General features: G+C 43.9%; 1 non-coding gene across 1 annotated transcript; it reads left to right on the top strand.

Annotated features, from left to right (window-relative positions):
• The first annotated feature begins 3,212 nt into the window (after positions 1-3,212).
• Trnat-ugu lies at positions 3,213-3,287 on the top strand. Its single transcript has one exon. It is a non-coding gene; the product is annotated as a tRNA-Thr (tRNA).
• Positions 3,288-7,113: the final 3,826 nt, after the last annotated feature.

The raw sequence follows: 7,113 nt of genomic DNA, 5'->3' as shown, positions 1-7,113 counted from the left end.
TAGGTTTAAGTAGTTCTAAGTTCTGGGGGATTTATGACCTCAGATGTTAAGTCCCATAGTGCTCAGAACCATTTGACCACAGTAATAATAATAATAATAATAATAATAATAATAATACTCTATACAGAACTACAGTAGTCCTTATGTAGTTACTGCTGTGTCGTACTGTCAATTATTTTATTTATCTGTTTCGAAGTGAGTAATGAAGTAATTTCTGGACTACTGCAGATACTATCTACAACTTGGAGAAGACATTTTCTCGTAGCCTTTCCTAAGTATATGTCTCACTTTTACCATCAGCGATGTACGGGACAAAGCACACAAAATATGTATGTAGTGGGTGAACTGTGTGGGGAAGCTGTAACGTCCACCGCATTAATGCTAATAACTGAGAAAAAGTAGTTACGTATTGCTAATTTATATAATCAGTATTAGCGTCTTACAAAAATGTGATAATAGTAATGACCTTTTGAAAATAATTTAGTTTCGTGACTGAAACAGAATCGAATTCTTTAGTAATTACCTCTCAAAAGATTTCATTTTACCCTTCGGGAGTTATTACTCCCAGGTTGGGAAACACTGGACTAGAGGACTGGTCATTTATAAGTAAGGAAGTCCCGTGGCGAATTCTTCACTTCTCGAAACATTGTGTCGTACTGAAGGAAGACAGTTTGGAATGTCGAAATCGTTAGACGCAGCACTTCAGTTGACAAGGCTTCCACAGGAAATCGACCGCGGCTTTGTGAACTGAGTCATGCTGGCATCCGTCTCGGTACGTAGTGGCATATCGAAGCTTCGCTTCCGGGAAGGCGTGTTGTAATTCAGCTTCCTGACTCAAGTAAAAGTAGCTAATCTAGTAATGCGAAACGTAACGGCGAGAAACGAACAATGTCTCGATAAAATTATCGGTAGGCTGAACAATAAAAAAAGAAATTACTGGTGTTGAATACTCACGAATTAAAACACGCAGCACAAATGCATCCCTCAGGGTTCAAATGGCTCTGAGCACTATGAGACTTAACTTCTGAGGTCATCAGTCCCCTAGAACTTAGAACTACTTAAACCTAACTAACCTAAGGACATCACACACATCCATGCCCGAGGCAGGATTCGAAGGGGTCGCGCGGTTCCAGACTGTAGCGCCTAGAACCGCGCGGCCACCCCGGCCGGTCATCCCTCAGGGGTAGCATTGTACCAGACGTCCGCAGGGAAGCACTGCACTGCAAAATCACAGTGCCGACTGCTGATGAGATGTGCGTGGTGAACAAAGCCAAAATCCGGAAAACCTAAAATCCTATTTTTACATGTATGGGGTAAAAGAGGGAACTAACGAGGAAGAAAGTCCTAACAAAAGACAAAGAATTTTCCCGGTGGGAGACGTCTACCGAAGAACCTGTGGCTCTTACAAGTTTGTAGACAGAAACAGACCAGCTGTGGCTTCAGGATTTGGAGTGGACTGGATATGTGCGTTACAGACTTTGACGTAATTTGTAGCTTGAGAGACTCCACCCAAAAATTTAAATTTTCTTCTACTTTGCAGACGTCAACCGGCTTTTAAAATTCTGTCTTTCATGTAAGAAATACATTACCTATCATTTGAAGTGCAGAACTTCATTTTTTTCTTAGTTATGAATTTTTAATATGAGTTAATGCTATTCTTGAAAACCAACGTTTGGTACTCAGACCTCAAGTTGCACAAACCAGATTTTTTAGCTACATTCAAAAGCTATTTCTCTTTTCTCAACCGTTCTATGCATTCGTTTTTTGAGCAGTGTTGTTAATTTACTTTCAGTCTTTCTTTTCAAGTTTCAAACTATAATTTTCTTTAATTATTGGTACATAAATGTGATAACAAAATAGAAAAACTGCGTTTCCGACAATATTTCATGCATAGAAGTATGCAAATGCCTCAAGACTTCATCCTGCAAACATTTTATTCAAATTGTTTATTATTCAGGATAAAAAATTTGCACTGAACTTAGATGAATAAACTTGCGGGGAAATAGATTTTAAAATTTTATTAAAAAATGAATGCTAGTACGAGACACAAACCCATTAAAATTCGCCAGCACCGTATGTTTTCCGTTCCTGTTCCTGCGAGGCTGATTCTTCTTGTAATTTCCAGACCAGCGTAGCCTTTTCCTTGAATTTTTCCTTCTGCAGGCAACATCTTGTAGACTGCCTGAGCGGTCGTTGATCTCTAGATAAGCAGATCTTCTTCTAGGAAGGTGATAAAGGAGTGGGGGGAGTCCTGCCCTCTTCAGTCGTCAAACATCCCGTCTGAACTGAGAAACATCTAAAAAAAACTATTTTTTCTTTTTTTTCTCTTTTGGAACTCTTGTGACCAAATGACACTGTGCAAACTTTCATTTGCATTTCGTGTCTTGCCACCAGTGCATCTTGCCAGCAGTGCATCAGATGCAGGTCTCCGACAGACAGGTAATATCTCGACCACTGTGGCAGCAGTCATTGTGTCGTGACCCCTCATGCTGTACATACTGCAATCCAACGATGTCTAATAGTCATTACAATGTTTTTGAGAAAAATGAAGTTTCGGAGTTGAGCCTCCCCTTAAGTAACTGCGAAGGGATAGGCGTAACGCACCACACAAACCTAGAGGGAGAGACTAAAACAACTTGGCAAATGCATTCACGATACAACCTGTAGGGTCCTTCCCTCTCTTTGGGTGCCGAAAGGATGCTGCTTTCTCCGATAAATATACAAAAATTCAAGCAAATCACATTAATAGTTTTTATTACAATAAAGTAGACTGACAATACTTAACTCTATACTCAAATATATAAGTATATAGTTCTGGCAACACCGGCCATGACGTGGGATTAGCCGAGCGGTCTAGGGGGCGCTGAAGTCATGGACTGTGCGGCTGGTCTCGGCGGAGGTTCGAGTCCTCCCTCGGGCATGGGTGTATGCGTTTGTCCTTAGGATAATTTAGGTTATGTAGTGTGTAATCTTAGGAACTGATGACCTTAGCAGTTAAGTCCCATAAGATTTCACACACATTTGAACATTTTGAACCGCCCATGATCTTCTTCTTCTCTGCGGATCCACACATATTACCCGAATGTCTTCCACGAGTAATGAGTGTGTTGGGTAGGGACACTACGAATGTAGTGTGTGGACATATAAGGTGAGAATGTGGGTCTCGCAGGAGGCGTGCGCGAGATAGTCCTTGCAGACGCACTATCCTTTGTGCCCTCGGTGGCTCAGATGGATAGAGCGTCTGCCATGTAAGCAGGAGATCCCGGGTTCGAGTCCCGGTCGGGGCACACATTTTCACCTGTCCCCGTTGATACATATCAACCCCCGTCAGCAGCTAAAGGTATTAATATATAATTCTAATGCTTAACTTTGGTTTACAATGTAGTGTCGCAAGGTATTGGCGACATGCAAATAATGTCTTTCGCGATGTAGAATGTCAATGCAAGTAATGGATATGGATCACAAGTAACAGCTCTTCTAGTGCTCTCTTCTAATCCGGGTCGACTGGTGTCCGCCTTATAATGTCCGGTCGAGGCTGTCAGGAGCGGCCCTTATATTCTCCTCGGCTAGAGGTCACTCCTGTCGTGGTGCGGCCCCAGGCAGCGGGCCATTGCCTGACGTCTCACAGCCTCCTCTGCTCTTGCGTTCTTCATCTTCGTGACGGCGCCTGTCGTTACGCCGGAACACAGCCTCTCTATGTTAATATATTAGTGGCAGCTCGGACTTTTCCCAGATGACTATTATCAATAAACAACTCTCTGGCTATAAAAAAGCCGGCCGGAGTGGCCGAGCGGTTCTAGGCGCTACAGTCTGGAACCGCACCACCGTTACGGTCGCAGGTTCGAATCCTGCCTCGGGCATGGATGTGTGTGATGTCCTTAGGTTAGTTAGGTTTAAGTAGTTCTAAGTTCTAGGGGACTGATGATGTCAGAAGTTAAGTCCCATAGTGCTCAGAGCCATTTGAACCATTTTTTCTATAAAAAATCACAATTTCTTATCAGTTATAGATAAAATATGTGCCTGTATATATTCATGTTGACCAATTAGATTCTAAAAGCTTCATTTCCTCTTTTATCTTTGTTGTTGTCCTGTTTTTACAGTATTCCATCTTCTCATGTCGTGTTCTCCTTCCTTCCACCCTTGTTCTAGAGTTCTTATTTCTTCTGCCCTAAAAGTCATCTAAATTTACTGTTTCATTTTTAAAGGCTTTGCTTTCGTTATTTCCAATTCTTTGATGGTGTTTCTTTCTAGTTTTTTTCTGTAGTAAATGCTACAGCCGTCTTTTTTTTCAGAACTGTAGGAATATTTGTTTCGTTAGCCTGTTCTCATTCAGTCAGTAGAGGTCTCCAAAGAAGATTAAGCTTCACTTTTCCATTTGCTTCTGATATCTTTCGCATGTTTTCGTCGATCTCCTCGTTTTTTCTCATTTCCCAACCATCGGTTGTTTGTATAGCACCCATTATTTTTATAATAATCCGTCTTTCGAATACCTCTGTTCTGCCACGCTCATAGTTTGTTTAAGCGTAAACATATGTAAACATTCTGGTCTTACCATTATGGTGTAGTGTGTTAGTTTTGAATTTTTAGATATGCTTTTCTAGTTGTCGGTATTTTTTGTCAAACCGTAAGTTCTTTTCCATTTTATTATCTCTTACATCTGTTCCAAATACTTCTGGTCTATCCTGGTGTATAGTTTCTCAAAAAAATTTAACCTTTTTTAGCGATTTGTGTTTCTGTGTACGCCGGTCGCTGTGGCCGAGCGGTTCTAGGCCCTTCAGTCCGGAACCGCGCGCCTGCTACTATCGCAGGTTCGAATCCTGCCTCGGGCATGGATGTGTATGATGTCCTTACGTTAGTTAGGTTTAAGTAGTTCTAAGCCTAGGGGACTGATGACCTCAGTCGGCCGCGGTGGTCTAGCGGTTCTAGGCGCTCAGTCCGGAACCGCGCGACTGCTACGGTCGCAGGTTCGAATCCTGCCTCGGGCATGGATGTGTGTGATGTCCTTAGGTTAGTTAGGTTTAAGTAGTTCTAAGTTCTAGGGGACTGATGACCTCAGATGTTAAGTCCCATAGTGCGCAGAGCCATTTGAACCATTTGTTTCTATGTATTTAATTGGTTTTGTATTTGTCATGATTTTTTTACCTGGGACTTGGAGATCAGTGACAGGCAGCTGAAAAATGCGTCGTAGGCTTTGTGGCTACGTTGTTGAAGGACACATCAGCCAGGTTGGAACACATGACCGAGCTGTACACGTTTGTGTAACAGGATCGCCGTAATTTTCATGTCATCTGAAACATCCACAAGAATGATGATCTGCATCCTCCTCTCTTCCACAAGCAGGTAGATACAAAAGGGGGTTGAAAGACTTCTCCATATAAGTCCCTAAGCTTACACACTACTTAACCTAAATTATCCTAAGGACAAACACATACACCCATGTTCCTGTCAACGGCCGTAGTACTTAAGGATTAATTTAACGCTGCAGATATCAATAGCCAGAACAGTTGATGGTGAATTACTGTATGGTAAAGAACGATTTTCCTTATTCTCCAGAGTTTGAGCGTGTGGCCTACGTTGGTGGTGACGCTCTTCGGCGCTTTTCCCCTAATAGAGGCATTCATCAGTTCCTGCTCTTGGTACGGCGGGGCACTTGTACTGGAAGACGATCGAGAGCCTCTCGTGTCCGGCCAACCAGAAGGAGGGCCCCTGCAGCCATTGTCGCCTTGACAATGGGGACCCTGGAATGCATTAGCGGCGCGACGTGATAAACGCTCGCTTCCGACTGCCTGTGACGCCTACAAATGAGCACACCGCCACCCTCACTGCTGCCATCTCCCGACACTAGCAGAAAGCAGTCGGCCTGTCCCTAGCCTCCTTCTTACCGCCGTTACTGACTGGTTATGAAGCACATATATACTGGATCGGCGTACTATGAACAACGACCTGTGAATGCATTTAGTACGAAGATCAGTCAAAAAGTAATGCCTCGTTTTTGTCAAGAATTTCAACTGCAACTACCTAAGTTGGAAACCACAACATTGACGATTAATTAATGACTTTTCGATATAATCTCCGTCCGTTTCCACAGTTTTGGTCGGTCATTTAACAAGTACACTGCTGGCCATTAAAATTGCTGCACCACGAAGATTACGTGCTACAGACGCGAAATTTAACCGACAGGAAGAAGATGCTGTGATTTGCAAATGATTGGCTTTTCAGAGCATTCACACAAGATTGGCACCGGTGGCGACACCTGCAGCGTGCTGACATGAGGAAAATTTCCAACCGATTTCTCATACACAAACAGCAGTTGACCGGCGTTGCCGGGTGAAACGTTGTTGTGATGCCTCGTGTAAGGAGAAGAAATGCGTACCATCACGTTTCCGACTTTGATAAAGGTCGAATTGTAGCCAATGCTGCTCGCGTTGGTCGAGATCCATTGACTGTTAGCAGAGTATTGAATCGGTGGGTTCAGGAGGGTAATACGGAACGCAGTGCTGGATCCCAACGGCCTCGTATCACTAGCAGTCGAGATGACAGGCATCTTACCCGCGTGGCTGTTAACGGATCGTGCAGCCACGTCTCGATCCCTGAGTCAACAGATGAGGACGTTTGCAAGACAACAACCATCTGCACGAACAGTTCGACGACGTTTGCAGCAGCATGGACTATCAGCTCGGAGACCATGGCTGCGGTTACCCTTGACGCTGCATCACAAACAGGAGCGCCTCCGATGGTTTTTTCGGATGAATCCAGGTTCTATTTACAGCATCATGATGGTCGCATCAGTGTTTGGTGACATCGCGGTGAACGCACATTGGAAGCGTGTATTCGTCATCGCCATACTGGCGTATCACCCGGCGTGATGGTATGGGATGCCACTGGTTACACGTCTCGGTCACCTCTTGTTCGCATTGACGGCACTTTGAACAGTGGACGTTACGTTTTAGATGTGTTACGACCCGTGGCTCTACCCTTCATTCGTTCCCTGCGAAACCCTACATTTCAGCAGGATAATGCACGACCTCATGTTGCAGGTCCTGTACGGGCCTTTCTGGGTGCAGAAAATGTTCGACTGCTGCCCTGGCCAGCACATTCTCTAGATCTCTCACC

This window comes from Schistocerca americana, chromosome 6 (assembly GCF_021461395.2).
Source record: "Schistocerca americana isolate TAMUIC-IGC-003095 chromosome 6, iqSchAmer2.1, whole genome shotgun sequence".
NCBI classification, from domain to species: Eukaryota; Metazoa; Arthropoda; class Insecta; order Orthoptera; family Acrididae; genus Schistocerca; species Schistocerca americana.
Note: the sequence above shows the minus strand (reverse complement) of the source record. Positions and strands in the feature narration are given on the sequence as shown.